The sequence below is a fragment of the Mustela nigripes genome, chromosome 5 (genome assembly GCF_022355385.1).
Source record: "Mustela nigripes isolate SB6536 chromosome 5, MUSNIG.SB6536, whole genome shotgun sequence".
NCBI classification, from domain to species: Eukaryota; Metazoa; Chordata; class Mammalia; order Carnivora; family Mustelidae; genus Mustela; species Mustela nigripes.
The window spans coordinates 94,949,014-94,963,239 of record NC_081561.1 but is presented as its reverse complement, the minus strand read 5'-3'; the positions used below and the strand labels follow the sequence as shown (position 1 = coordinate 94,963,239).

Sequence of the window (14,226 nt, the reverse complement as noted above, 5' to 3'; positions counted from 1 at the left end):
TGTCTGTCTCCAAATCTCCCCTTTTTATAAGGATGCCAGTCATATTGGACTGAACCTACCCAAAGGACCCCTCATTCTGTAAACCCCTATTTCCAAATAAGGTCACATTCAGAAGGGGATTGGGACTTCAGCATATGAATTTTAGGGAAACATTGTGAAACTCATAATGAGAGGTTTAAAAATCAATAGCTGTTAAAGATAGCTCTCACCCATTTGATATAGGAAAACAAGCTTTCTTTAAGAAGTAATTGCTATTTTCTTTTTTTAAAGATTTTATTTATTTATTTGACAGCCAGAGATCATAAGTAGGCAGAGAGGCAGGCAGAGAGAGAGAGAGAGAGGAGGAAGCAGCTTCCCTGCTGAGCAGAGAGCCTGATGTAGGGCTCAATCCGAGGACCCTGGGATCATGACCTGAGCCGAAGGCAGAGGCTTTAACCCACCAAGCTACCCAGGTGCCCCTGGTTTCTATTTTCAAAAGAAATTTCAAAATTCCATTAGAGTTAATAATTCTAAAAACTACCACAATGTCAACATATTCCCCTCATGCCACAAATACACAGTTTTGTGATGGAAGACCCACCTTGGACCTCAAGCCTGCCTTCTCTGACCCAAGGCTTTGGTCTTGATTTAATAAATTTAGGGGCACTATTAAATCCTCAACATTTGCCATAACAGAATGAGGATATGGAGTATAGATCAAGAAAAAACAGAAAACAAAAAATATTATTTTACAGCATGTCAGAATCAAAAGGAGCCACTAAAGTCACCTGACTCAACCTTCCATACATTTCTTGAGTCCCCCCAAAGCACCCACACGAAAGACTCATCCAGTTTGTGCCAGGCAGCAGACCCATCCTAGAGGCTGTCCATCCTCATTTAAATAGCTGGGAGGTAGAAAGTTCTTTCTTATATTCAGCAAAGTGGGTCATAATTCCATCTGTGAGACCAAACAGAATCTAATTTCTCTTTCACAGAAAAATACCCCTAGTATTTGAGACCTGTGATTCATTCAGACATTCAACAAGTATGAGCTGTGTATGCACTATGTGGAAGACACAGCCTCAAGCCTTAGACTTGAGGCTTCTCCATGATAAACATTCTTGTGCCTCGAACATTTCATATGGTAAAAAAATGTTCTTCTCTTTACCATTTTGGTTTCTCTGTTCAAAAGAGAATTTTTTTTTCCCTTTTAAATTATGTTTGCCCAGAACCAGATACAATCTTAATGCTTACTTTTTTTTTACTTTGGGGGTTCAACTCATCGTTCTATCTTAGATTATTGCTTGATAAATTTGCAAAATATTGCAATCTAATTACTATAAATTCTCTTGAATTTAAGAAAACATAAAGGGGCACCTGGTTGATTTTAATGAAATTTTAACAGATTTTTAAAAATGAGTTAATATTTTATAAAAATATCCTTCATGTTCACCCTGCTTTCTATAAGTTGTTTTGTTAAGAAAAAATCTGATGAGTCAACAAAACCAAGACAACTGACAGAATGGGAGAAGATACTTGCAAATGATATATCAGATAAAGGGCTAGTATCCAAAATCTATAGAGACCTTACCAAATTCAACAACCAAAGAACAAATAATCCAATCAAGAAATGGGCAGAGGACATGAACAGATGCAAAGAAGACATCCAAATAGTCAACAGACACATGAAAAAGCTCTCAACATCACTCAGCATCAGGGAGATACAAGTCAAAACCACAGTGAGATGCCACCTCACACCAGTCAGAAAGGCTAAAATTACCAAGTCAAGAAATGACAGGTGATGGTGAGGATGTGGAGAAAAGGAAACCTTCCTACACTGTTGGTGGGAATGCAAGCTGGTGCAGCCACTCTGGAAAACAGTATGGAGGTTCCTCAAAAAGTTGAAAATAGAGCTACCCTATGACCCAGCAATTATAGTAGTGGATATTTACCCTAAAGATACAAATGTAGTGATCCGAAGAGTTATATGCACCCTAATGTTTAGAGCAGCAATGTCCACAATAGCCAAACTATGGCAAGAGCCTAGATTTCCATCAACAGATGAATGGATAAAGAAGAGGTGGTGTGTGTGTATATATATATACATATATAAAGGAATATTATGCAGCCATCAAAAAATAAAATCTTTCCATTTGCAACAATGTGGATGGAACTAGAGAGTATTATGCTGAGTGAAATAAGTCAATCAGACAAAGATAATTATAATATGATCTCACTGATATGAGGAATTTGAGAAGCAAGATAGATGATCATTGGGAAAGGGAGGAAAAAAATGAAACAAGATGAAACCAGAGAGGGAGACAAACCATAAGAGACTCTTTTTTTTTTAAATTTTTTATTTTTTATAAACATATATTTTTATCCCCAGGGGTACAGGTCTGTGAATCACCAGGTTTACACACTTCACAGCACTCACCAAAGCACATACCCTCCCCAATGTCCATAATCCCACCCCCTTCTCCCCCATAAGAGACTCTTAATCTCAAGAAACAGGAATGGTGTGTCTGGGTGACGGACACTGGGGAGGGTATGTGCTATGGTGAGCGCTGTGAATTGTGTAAGACTGATGAGTCACAGACCCATACACCTGAAAACAAACATTGCATTATATGTTAATTTTAAAAATTTGTTATATGTTATATGTTAATTAAAAAAAATTTTTTAAAGAAAAAATCTGACAATATTTCTAGTTTAAGTACCTTACATGATTCTTTGGTTTCCAGAGTAGGATTAAAAGCAGAAGATTACTTACAGATTCTTCACCATCCATTCTTACCAATACATTTTATAAAATTAAAAATGGTGCTAAAAACAGCAATAAGAGCAGAACATCGACCTAGTACTGAGAGTGATAGCAAGATAGTGTCAGAGAAATCTTAGATGCAGAAACACAACCAGACCATAGTTTGGCAGTCAAGGCTCTGATTTTATCCCACACTAAGATATAAATCATGGACTACATTTTAGAGCTTCAGAAGGTCTTCCAGCAAAACATGTTAAGTTCTCCACTATTTATTTATTTGTTTGTTTGCTTATTTAAATGACTATTCTACTCTCTATGCTCTAGTCTTCCAATAAGGTATAGGCAGATGTGGACAAAAGTTATTCTAGACCTACATGAGAAGCTATCCTTAAGCCAATTACATACTAGGTGAATTCATTTGGTTAATTTGGCAACCTTGGTTCACAAATTCCATGATGCTGAGGCTTAATTAAGTCAGCATGTCAGAGGATCAAAAGAATTCTTCCAAACAAGCTGAGTAAAGGATCCTTGGCACTTCAAGGCAAGATGAGTCAAAACTAGTTTCCTTCTTGAAAACCAGAATTGAAATTGGGTCCCCATCTAATACTGCTGGCACAGACTCCTGTGTTTCCAAACTCGCCAAATCTGCCAACTGTCTCTCCCCTCTTCTTAAAAATAATTTTGTAATTACATAGCACTTAACCTAACAGGGAAACTATCTCCTGGCTCAGATTTACTTGGGGGGGAGGGCATAATTTCCTCACAATCTCATACCAACTGCTGAACTCTTCAGTTGTCTTTTTTTTTTTTTTCAAGATTTTATTTATTTATTTGACAGACAGAAACCACAAGCAGGCAGAGAGGCAGGCAGAGAGAGAGAGGGGAAAGGAGGCTCCCCACTAAGCAGAGAGCCCGATGCGGGGCTCAATCCCAGGACCCTGGGATCATGACCTGAGCTGAAGGCAGAGGCTTTAATCCACTGAGCCTCCCAGGTGCCCCATCTTTTTAAACTATATTCACCAGAAACTGCTAGGTCTTTATAGTGTGAAGAACTAAAGGCAATATTTAAAATGATCTAAGCACTATCACAAGCCCTAAACTGAGATACAGAGATTGAAACATCATGTAGTTAAAAAAAAAAAAAAAAAAACAGTGAGTCCATATTATTTTTTTTTTAATTTTTTTAGTTTATTTATTTGTCAGAGAGGGAGAGAGAGCACAGGCAGGCAGAGAAGCAGGCTCCTTGTCGCAGGACTCGATCCCAGGATGGTGGAATCATGACCCAAGTCGAAGGCAGGTGCCCAACCAACTGAGCCACCCAGGTGTTCCAAGTCCATATTATGTAAAAAGCAATTCTGTCAGTCTGGCATAAGTCACTTTGGTGGTTTCATTAAGCACCAAAATTTCTCCAGTTGTCCATCTTCATGTTAGAAACAAAAATTATTCTCTAATATTAAGCGTATACCCTAGATCAAGAACCAAATTTATTAAATTTAAACCTGTGCCTTTTAATCCAGCTACTATGGAAAATTAAGGCCTAATGATATATATATATATATATATATATATATATATATATATATCTCCTCATAAGTTACTACCCAGCTTTCCAGTCCTTCATAAACATGGAAAAATCGAAAACTTCACCTCCCAGCAAGGTGGTTTATCATATCAAATGGGTTTGCTCCATTCATAAATATGCTAAGTGTCAATTTACTGGAAATCTTGGTATAACAGCTTAGTACAAAGATATTGGCCAGGGAATTGGCAAACCTGTATCCCAGACCTGGTTTTCCACATAACTAGTTTTGTGACACAGCAAGTCACATACTCTTGCTAGGTCCCCAAAGCACTAAAGAGGACAGCAATGGAGGCACCATGTGGGTATGAGAGGCATGCGGGTATGAGAGAGTTCATTTCCCTCAGCTCCATCTACATATTATTGTCAGTTTCTAAATAGAGCAAATCTGAAACACTGACTCCTGCAGGATTTTTTTTTAATTGTAGTAAGAACATTGAATCTGAGTCCTATCCTTTTAACAAAGTTTTAAGTTTACAACACACTATTCTTAACTATAGTTATGATGTTGAACAACAGATCTCTAGAACTTCATTTTGCACGACTGAAATTTTATACCTATGGTTTAGCAGCTACCACTTCCCCCTCTGTCCAGCTCCAGCAACCACTGCTCTAATCTCTGCTTCCATGAGTACAAGACTCTCTTAGATACCACACATGAGTGGAATCATGCAGTGTTTGACCTTCTGGGATCAACCCAGTTCACCTAGCATGATGTCCTCCAGCTTCCTCCATTTTGTCACATACTATAGGATTTACCCCCTTTTTAAGGCTGAATAATATTTCATTGGGTGTATCTACCACATTTTACCTCTTCGTCCACTGATGGACAGTGAGATTGTTTCCATATCTTGGCTATTGTGAATAATGTGGCAATGAACAAGGGAGTGCAGATCTTTGGGGTCTTGATTTGGATTCCTGTAGGATTTTTAATTTTTTTTTAAAGATTTTATTTGAGAGAGAGAGAGAACAGAAGCCTGGGGAGAGGCAGAGGGAGAGAGCAGACTCCCCACTGAATAGGGAGCCTGATGGGGAACTCAATTCCAGGACCTGGAGATCATGACCTGAGCTGCAGGCAGACACTGAACTGACTGAACCACCCAGGCGCCCCTCAATTGCTGTAGCTTTAAAGTCAGGATTGCCTTCGGGGAATTTGTGACTCTAATTAAAAAAGACAAGCTAAAACCAGAAATCAAATGAACAATATCTCTCTGTTTGTCAATACTAACTTATATTAACATCTATATATAGATCTCCATGCACAAAAGAATGTATACGGTGCTAAAAATATCACACTTGCCTGGGTCATGTGTCAGTGGGCCTAAAATTATGCTGACAAGAGACTCTGTTTTATTAATAACCTGCGATTTTTTCCTCCCTAAAACTCAATTTAATTTCTGTTATGATCACCTAGAAATCACTTCAGTTAACATATCTGATGTAATCCCCAGGAAGAAACATAAGATCAGTTTCTTTTTTAAAGAATCTGAATCTTGAACTTAAGCAGTCTTATCTTTCAATTTCATCTTTACCTTTATGTGACTTTAAAATTACAGCACCGTAACTTTTTTCATACTTAGAAAATGTATTTCCATTACATTCATCCTGGTTGATGCTTATCAGCCTCAGATAATGTAGCCTTTTTCCAGTAGTTCTGCTCAATCACATGATTTCAGAGCCCCCCCCCCCCCCACCGCCCCAGCCATGCCATTTTGTTTCTGTATCCATGGCAAAATATTTCTCTTCTCTTTCTCTGTTTTAAATTATCTAATAACTTACCTTATTCTGGAACTACTCTTATTCTATTGGATGACAATTTTTTGTGAGTATGCTTGTTTCCACAAGAATCCCTTCAAACATAGTAAAGACATACCTCCTGAATATGACCAATTGACTATCTCCATAATTTTTTTAAAGATATAGGTTAGTATAATTTATTATTATTTTTTAAAGATCTTATTTATTTATTTGACAGGAATCACAAGTAGACAGAGAGGCAGGCAGAGAGAGAGGGGGAAGCAGAGAGCCCAATGGAGGGCTCAATCCCAGGACCCTGAGACCATGACCCGAGCTGAAGGCAGAGGCTTAACCCACTGAGCCACCCAGGCACCCCTAGGTTGGTATAATTTAAAAACAACAAAAAACAAAAATCAAAAACAACAACAACAAAAAAACTACAGAATTAATGGTACTGACTCAACAATGTCACCCTTTTCAGTCCAGAAGTTAAGGGACAAAACGAGAGAGAGAGAGCATATAGCCTTTAGCCTGTCCAATCTCAAATGGGTATGAAAGATGTTTCCTAAGTGAGAGATTTTTACCAGTTTTCAGGCTGTTATGTACCACTCAATCTGTGCTAAGACATTTTAAAAATGTAAAATACATGTGTGTCTTTTACAAAGTAAGACAGCGCAAATGAAATGAAACAAGGTGCTGCAAATTGGTGCGAACAAATCCGGGCAGCTGCTGCTGGGCTAACGAGATTGGAGGTTATCTTCCAGCTCTGCTGAGTCTTCAGCCTCTTCCTTTAGGATAATTGAGTGCTAATTCAAGGGAAGGAGGCAATGGACCAAGATAGTTTTCATAAAATATGAACACTCCCCAGCACATGTTCCTTCTGGCAGCTGCTTCTTCATGAAAATTCTGAAATGCATAATCGCATTCATGGTGGCGTTAGCTGTGTCAAATCTACCAGTCGACCAGCAACAGACCATGATTAATCCTTTAGTACCATATGAGCCCGGGGTAACAGTAATGCAAGACAAAAGTAATGCTTTGGCTTAATTATTTAATTTAAAAAAAAACTGTATACCTTCCTAGTGAGTTTTCAGATTCATGACAAGGATTGAGGATTATAATCCAAGGTATGTTTGTGTCCATAAAATGTGGACATGTGTTCAATTGCGAAGGTTTGGAGTATGTCCCTGGATGTACTGAAGATCTAACTCTCTAAAAACAGTATTAAACAGACATGTGTCCAATGGTTTGTTGGGGTTTTTATAATAACAAATTACAAGTTATGGTTAAATACAAATCTTACGTTAAAGTAAGTTCCTACCTGACTTAGAGAAGTTGCTCTGGATATAAAAAGAACCTAATTATCTAAACATCTGAATGAAATAGTTGCACTACAGACCAACAGAAGATTTCTAATTTATGGCATTCAGTGGATGTACGATACTCTAAATCTATAATCTATAAATTCATATGGCAGAAACCTGATGGATTTCCTGATGAGTGTATTTTTGGATATTCATTTCCTAATGAACTGCTGCCAATTCGCTAGCTACACTACGATGATCCAGAATAACAGCTGGATCTCAAACAAGACATCCTATCGGAGGAGCCCATAAATTCAGTCTTGTCTGTCGTGGGGTCAGCTCAAGCATTCCACACAAGACCCATGGAAAGCTAATCGATCTGTTGGTTTTTCATATTACGTTTGTTACACAAATAAAACAATCTTTACAGCAAGAAACACCCATCTCTATTATTGAAAATTCTGATCATGTGAATAGCGTCTTCAAAGTTTTAGCATTTCACTTTTATCACTTGGTGCACTGCTTACATAGTCAACAAGAGAGTTGCTATGGTAGTATTTTATTTCCTTAAGGAATTTTGATTTGGAGGAGCCTCACCTCACCTCTGCCCTCATCCATAAGAATCCATAACTTGTTCTCACACTTTCTGCTTTCTCCAAGTCTCTCTAAGGTGTCCTATTACCATCCCACAGAATGCAGAGACCCTGTGATCAAGTCTTGACAAGCTCCATCTCATTAGTGCCTTTTCTAATCATCAGGGGTGACAACCCATGATAAATCATGTCAAAACATAAGATTCTAAATGAGGAGAGGGGAAGTGGGGGAATGTAATGTACTCTGAGAATAGATATGTTTATTCACCTAATGTTAAAATTAAAGAGAAAGACAAACCTGAGGGCAGGGAGTGCTTTGAGCTAGATGGAAGTGTGGGGGGAGGAAGGGATGGGGTGGTGGAGGAATCCCAAGTGCAACACACCAAAAAGAAGGAAATGGGGAGCTAATCATCTCTCAGTTCTGTTCAGTTACTTCCTTTATCTATTAAGGAATAGAGAATTTGTCTGAATCCAAGAAAAGAAAGAAAGAGAAAGAAAGAAAGAAAGAAAGAAAGAAAGAAAGAAAGAAAGAAAGAAAAGTTTGGCATCGCCAACTCTTAGTTCATTCCCATGCAGGAGGACACTGACTCATACATGAACTCTGCAAAGCAGGGCTGGAGGGAAAGCAGGGAGAGCTAGAAAGGAAGGATCATGGAGAATCACTGCAAAACTCATTACAGTCCCTTGCTAGATGGAACGTCCAAGAGGGGCCATTCCCCTGGGCTCTTCCCACCATAAGGGATGGGCTCAAGGACCCCAGAGGTGACTCTGTAGCACCACTGCTGGCCACACTGTGGAGAGGAAGAGTCCATAAGCCCTTGTCAGTTTACCTACACTCTCTGCTAACAGGAGTGGCTCTCTCTCTGAAGAATAGAAGACTTCAAAAAAACCCAAGCAGGGGGAAGGATTGTTTGGCATCTACTGTTGCCTCACAGGTCAGGCCAGTCCAGTAAAAATACATGGAAATAAGGCCTTTAAACAAATGACTGAAAGAAATAGCCCAGGCCCAGCTTGATGTATGTGGTGGGATTTTTAGTTTTACTAAGCAGTCAGGCAAAGATGTGCTCATTTTTACAAATTTCCTGTGACGAGAGAAACTGACTGAAATGTGATCTGACAGTGGGTCTGGTTCTCATTGCTTCAAAAGCTTGCTCAGGAAGGAAACCACTGAACTGAATGTTGAGGCATCAAAGATGTTCACAAGAAAGTGTCTGGATTTGTTCTTTTTCCCCCAAAGTATTTCACTAGTCAAAATGTCAGGTTTAATCTGGAAAAAGAGAATTAAAAAAAAAATCAAAATGATGCATCTCTCCTCCAATTCTGACAAACACTAGAGCTATATTAGACTAGAATTTATGCCTTACTTTAATAATTAAAATTGAAGTGACAGATTAACTTCCATTTTTATAGTTTTTGAAACCTCATTTCATTGCAAATTTTAAATTGTTTTGGCAAGTAAAACTATCTGGAACATATCACAACATGTTCAGTCTCCTCTATTTTAAAAAATGAACTTGTCCTAACCCTTCTTGCCTCATGTACTGCCTTATTCCCTTCAAACCCATGCTTCTTTCAAGAAATCTATTTTTTCTCCTTCCTCTTCACTCTCCAGCAATGGCAATTTGGCATTGTGTCGTGACTCCAACAAGGTCACCGATGTCTTAGCCTTGCCCAAGCCAAGAGATACTTAGACTCATTTGTCACATTGTCCATGTCCTCCTTGGAACTCCCCCATTGCCTTCTATGACACCATCCACTGTGGCTCTTCTTCCTCTCCTGATTCTCCTCCCACTCCACTGATCACACCTCCTCCATGTTCAGTACAACTGAAGTGTGTCCTTTTGCTCTCCCTTTAATGGTCTCTCTTCCTCAGAGACTCATTCTCAACTCTTGTCTTTTTAATTTGCAGATAATCATGTTGGTGAGTTCAAATGGGTCCACAGCCTCAACTGTTGCTCTGAGCTTTTTCTTCTCACCCATTTTCTTCTCCATCCTATTGTGCCTGGAATGCACCTTGGAGACATAAGTCATCACAATGTTGGGCACATAATGAATGCATATTAAGTACCAACTGAAAAGTGAATGAATGGATGTATACATCTGATGTACAGAAGTGTTCTTAGCTCTGCTAGGAGATCCAGGGGCTGGATTTCTGAAGGAGAAGCCTGGATGACATTCAGTCTTTCAAATGTAGTAGCTCAGAACTACTCTGTGAAGTCAGTATCATCATCATCATCCTCTTGATGAATGATTCAAATTCAGGTCTTTCTGATTATAAAACTGATGCTGTGTTCCGCTATATTATGTTGGCACTTCTTCTCACTTTTCAAAAGAATGCCTTGCAGCTTCATCACCTCAAGGACTCTATTGTATTAGCGGAGTGGAGAGGCTGTGTTGAAGAGCTTGGCATAATCCAGCCAAAGTAATATGGCTCCAGGAAGGAGACAGCTACCAAAGAAGGACAGGCTGAGTAGGGCTGAGGTGCTGGGGGGCCTGTAGGAGAGAGAGAAGGTGGTTCTATGTCGGCAGTATTTAGGTGACCAGATGACAGAATAATTCAGCCATACCCAGAAGAGGAAATCACTTCTTAACCTACTAGACAATGACTTCCTTGGGGTTCCCAAATATCACCACCAAAGGGCTTGTCCAGAGGACCTAGAGTACCACACGAGTCTGAAGCAAGATGCAGGAAGAAAGAGTTTGCCACACAAAGTTCTGCCTTTTGAAAACAGTGGCTCTTGAACAGGTCATGAAATTTATATGACTAGAAATACTGGTATAATTTTCTTGCTTTATTGAAATAAATAAATCATGTTTTAGAATGTGATGACTCTTCTCTTTTGAGCTGAAATGTTTAATTTTGTAAGTACACTTTCCAGAACGGTGAGAGGAAATGCATCTGAGAAGCTATTAAGATTTTATCAAACGTTATCAATTCATGACACAGAAGTGTGTCACATACGTGAGTGAGAAGGATAAACTGAAATAATTACAAATAGATTTTTGCTCACAGCAAACCCACAACAAGCTCTCTTAATAAATAGTCTCCTTTTACTGTAAAGCTGAATAAGTGAAAGGGATTAATTCATGGTCTGAAAACACATCTCAGCAGTGCTCAAGGGACAGTATCTCAACAGACATCTGGAGAAGCCACTGATTAATTAATAAATTAATTAATCAGACGGCTGTACTCCTAGGAGAGAATTTAATTGTTTGGATTAATAACCCTACTAATTAATCCTAAAAATCAACAACCTTACAGTTGAGAGAATGCTGATTTTGTAAAGAACCATCTGTATGACAAATGTCCTTGTCCAATACTTAACCAGCTAACTAGACAGGGGCACCCAGGACGCTAAGTGACATCAGGAATCCAGGTGATTTTTGGTTGGGTCACCCCTGTCACCCCCCTCACCTCCACCCCTCACCACCACCATCAAAAACCAGCCCCGCCAGTCCTTATAGCATGAAGAAGAAAGTCTTCACATGCTATTTACTTGAAACTTGAAGGATATGGAAACAAAAAATAAGTTATTTCCCAGAAATAAGGCTCTTAATAAATTAAAGAAAGATCACCACTAGCTGATATGACTGGTCCACATGACATTTTTCAAAATGAAATAAAGGCATGGTCCTTCTGCCACAGGACCTAACAGATAAAGCAGAAATGTACCAATATTAGTAAATGGCATGTCTGGTAAGTAAGCAAAAAAATCATACTTGTAAAGAAATGTTATTTTAATGACATATAAGTGACCATAGTAAATCTAAATGATGTTTATAAATCATTTTTGTAAATTTAAGGAGTTTTGAGTAGCAGCTCATTAATAATTGGGGAAAGAGAAACATTGGAGTATTTGATAACTCAATATTCAAATAGAATTTTCAGGTGACATTCTTAGCAGCAAATAATAATTCCATTTTTCTGGAAAATTTGCATTTAGAAAATGGAAATTAGTCTCCAATTACCATTTGAATACACACACAAGCCAAAATGTTGCCAGTGTCGCCATTATTGCCACAATTAAATGCCAGTAATTTAAAATAATAGCCAACCAGAAAATATGCCTTTTAATCAATTTTTTCAAAGCATATTAGGTTTAAAAACTTGAAAATATTTTAGAAGAAAGTACATAAGACATTATGTACTTATGACATAAGACATTAATGTACATTATGTACATTAGAACACAGTACTAAACATACTGACACAGTCATGAACCAATAAAATCCGACCACACGATGATATGTTGTTTGACAAAGCAGAGGGGCTGCTTCAAAGAAACCATACCGAGAAAAAAATCAAATACATGATCCTAACAAGAAGGAAAAGGTTAATGAAGATATAAGATATACTAAAGTAATCTGGTTCTTTAGATTAATTTGAGTTATTTTTACATGGCCTCGAGTATCTTATGTAACTGGGATTCTGGCAAACACAGAAGGAAGGGGTCACAGCAGCACACACAGTGTAATCCAGATATAGCCCAGATATGCTTGCATTCAATATTCCTGGCCAGTAAAAGCCATACAGCCAGAAGTCTATATCACGTTCACCCGCATCATGATAATAAAAAATAATACCGAACTATCTGAAAGGCGGCTGTCACTTTCTGGATAAGAAAACAGGGGCATGAAGAGTATGGATGAATTGCTTACAAAATAAGACTCAGTAGTGAAGCCCCCTGCTACTAAAGATGGGTGGGAAGTGGGGGGGCACCTGGCCCAGGAAGCAGAACAGCAAGGGGATAAAGGCTATACTGGAGACCTGCTTTGGAGTCTGGACCCCACTCTATGACTCTCGGGAAAGTTATTCCAAGCTGCAAACAGTTAAATGGGGGAAATAATAGTACCTACCTCATGTGAACATTAAGTTATTTCTTGCCCATAAAGCTTTTTGTTTGCACTGTGCTAATAATTGTAATACTTATTATTGTCATAGTATGAAAAGTAGGTTTCACAGTGTATGTAAGCATTCCAAACTTATTGGGAATATTTTAAGGGGCTGCTCAAGATGGAGTGAGTCTCAGAGCTAGACTAGACTGACTCTCAAGATGACATTACACGGTGGTCTTCCGAGGTGGAGCAAGTTCTGAGGCAGTTAATGGAAATTATTCTACCATATAAAAAACATTTTTTAAGACTTTTTAAAAATTTATTTGCTAGAGATCACAAGTAGGCAGAGAGGCAGGCAGAGAGAGAGAGAAAGGGAAGCAGGCTCCCTGCCGAGCAGAGAGCCCGATGCGGGGCTCGATCTGACCTGAGCCGAAGGCAGAGGCTTTAACCCACTGAACTACCCAGGCGCCCCTCTACCATATAAAATTAATAGCTGCACTAAGCTTTTCTTCTGGAGATTTTGGCCAGCAGAATAAGTTCTGTTTCCCCACCGGGGGTGGAGGACAGACGGACCAGCTGAGTAGACATTCCAGTAAACGGAATTGTCACATTTGAGGAGCACACATCACCAACTCCAAGGAAAGCATAGCCTGATACTTGACAAAAGGACACTGAAGTTACTTTCATTTTCCTCTGAGGCTTCAGACGGTGTTTGAAGCTCGTGAATTACCTGAACACCGTTGGACTGAACCCCTTGCATGGCCAAAGTTGGGAGATGCATCAGGTGGTGACCACCCAGTGTTTACAGTTACGTGTCCGGAGACAAGGCTGTAGTTTGGATGGGCTCAGAATTCCCCCTGCCCCTCCTCCCACCTAGTATCTTTTCTGCTTTCACTATTAAAAACGAACTGGCCATCATCATAGTATTACAAAATGTATTTAATTATATACCTTAAAAGGGAAATGGCTGTTTGTCAATACCTGCTTTTGTAACATATTAGATTAGATGAAAACTTGTCAAATAAACTCAGTCTCATGATCTCTGCTGCTCAGAACGTGGCATAATTAAAGACAGTGGCATTAGCTATAAATGTCATTATAATCTCATTTTATCTTCAATCTTCTCAGCCACCAAATTTTTTATAGGAGCTGTTAATAAAGAGGAAAAGTGACTATTGCATTCCCCTCTTTCTGCTCTTGCCTAACCTCCGATGGAGTCTTAACAAGCAAAGAAATGAGCAAAAATGAGCAAGAAAGGGAAGAATAAAAGATCAAAGTGCTGAGACAACGCACGAACGGATTAATTAAGGATCGGAAATGGAAGCTCTCATGTTTGCACTTTATTCTTTTGCTCCTGTTGCTCTTTACTCTCCTTTCCTGGGAACCAGTGTGCATAAGGACTAAGTAGACTGCCTACAATGGATGCGTTCTCTC

The 14,226-nt window shown here is 38.9% G+C and overlaps 1 protein-coding gene across 1 annotated transcript in view; it reads right to left on the bottom strand.

Annotated features, from left to right (window-relative positions):
• Nucleotides 1–10,280: 10,280 nt before the first annotated feature.
• The window catches only part of SAMD5 (sterile alpha motif domain containing 5), an 81,249-nt gene continuing 77,303 nt past the window's right edge, over nt 10,281–14,226 (bottom strand). Inside the window, exon 2 of the transcript XR_009404262.1 lies at nt 10,281–10,449. The gene's annotated coding sequence lies outside the window, so the exon portion shown is untranslated. The remainder of the gene's footprint in view (nt 10,450–14,226) is intronic.